This window comes from Diuraphis noxia, unplaced genomic scaffold, assembly GCF_037042655.1.
Source record: "Diuraphis noxia isolate RWA-SAM2 unplaced genomic scaffold, SU_Dnox_SAM2 contig0001, whole genome shotgun sequence".
Taxonomy (NCBI): domain Eukaryota; kingdom Metazoa; phylum Arthropoda; class Insecta; order Hemiptera; family Aphididae; genus Diuraphis; species Diuraphis noxia.
This window is the reverse complement of record NW_028301711.1, coordinates 93,489,525-93,491,353: the sequence shown is the minus strand read 5'-3', so window position 1 is coordinate 93,491,353 and position 1,829 is coordinate 93,489,525. Positions and strand designations below refer to the sequence as shown.

Sequence of the window (1,829 nt, the reverse complement as noted above, 5' to 3'; positions counted from 1 at the left end):
AACATCTCGATCTATAAATAGGTAATAGGATAAACGACATATACCTAAAAATATTTTGTGTTCGAGCCGACTGGCATGCGTAATAATTTATTATTATAACGATAAATGATGGTAATAATATTACGATATATTTAGGTTCACGTCCCGAGTTTCGTTTATGAAACGAGTTTTTTGCGCGGTGGGCACGGTATACTCGTACCTACCTATACAATATAATGCAAATAATAACGATAGTTTTTGTGGCAGAGTGAATAAGAATAATTTTATTAATATTATAATGCTACTGAAAGATTGTCTCATTGGCGAACTCAGGCAGAGACGTGCAGTTTGGAGGAATATCATATTATTATTATTACTATTTTACGTCATTAAACTATTGGATTCCGACTGCCAAAAGTAACCCACGCTTCGCACATACATGTAACATATTATACATACCTTTATTTTAATATTATAATACCTACCTACCTATCAGCACACCCGTTATTATATACGAACAGAGATGATGCGACAATTCGACTATAATGTTATTATAGTCACCATTCGCGTTCGGGTGCCGGAAATTGTTATAATAATTACATTTTATTATAATGCATACGTATCTTTTGCATAAACAAGTTTATATTATATATTTGTATAGTCACCGTCGAATGTCGGCACCACGAACGACGGTTAGCTTTATGTTAGCTCCGCGTAATCGCTGCTGTTTCTAATTTTTTGTAAACCGATAAAGGTTAAAATTTAGCTCTATAAATACCTAACGCCGAGTGCAATCAATTGTCGATAATTGAATCCGCGCTTTCCTTATTGTTTCCGTCAAAACGTCAAAATGTTGTTTTCTAATATTTTGACAAGTGCGACAATTGCGTTCACCGGCCAGCGACTCGTGACCTTCGATCACTAATTATGCCACCCAAAATAAATATAAAACATTTATCAAATGTAAAAAATAACAAATCTGATAAAAACACCAATACTATACAACCGGCTCAATTAGCAAAAACACAAAACTCTGAAATGAACAACCCTGACCACAGCACCGAACATCACGAACAGCCCTAAAAATGAAAACTGGACTAATCAAACAGGTTAGGTAAAAGAAATCTGTCAAGCTCATCATTCGGTTCTACCACCTCCAAATGCTCTTCTACAAGAACTGTTAAACCAAAAAACAAAAACTCTTTTCCTCAATACGTAATCACTACGAATCACTTAACATCAGCGAACCTACCGACATGGTTTTTGACACAGTTATCCGAAGATCCAGATATTGCGTTTCGAGCCGAACCACCTCCCCCGATATTTATGAATGGAATAAATGACTTTCCAGGCTTCTGTACAACTTTAATTGAGTTGATAAGAGTTGATAATTTCATTTGCAAAGCCACCACAGACCACCAATCCCGAATCCCATAGAATTCTAATACATTATTTAAAAGAATGTAATGCGAAATACCATACATACCAACTCGTGGAGGACAAACCCACGAAGATAGTTATCCACAATCTGCACCCTACTACAACCAATAGAACTAATAAAATCTGAACTCGAGACGCGTCTCTTCGAAGTCAGACAAGTCACGAATGTCCTGCACAAGACTAGCAAGCACCCACTCCCGCTGTTCTTCATCGATTTAAAACCCACCAATCATTCTAACTAAATCTACAAATGATCTTCCCTTCTGCACACAAAAATGAAGATTGAAGAACCATACAAACCTAAATTAATTAGCTAAAGTCAAAATTGCCAAAATTACGGCCACAGCCGGGCGTATTGTGGTTATTCAGCACACTGCGTTCGATGCAGCGAGCATCATCCATTTTCCGAA

General features: G+C 36.7%; 1 pseudogene; it reads left to right on the top strand.

Moving 5' to 3' along the window:
- Nucleotides 1-1,017: 1,017 nt before the first annotated feature.
- On the top strand, nucleotides 1,018-1,416 carry LOC149062487 (uncharacterized; annotated as a pseudogene).
- The last annotated feature ends 413 nt before the right edge of the window (nucleotides 1,417-1,829 follow it).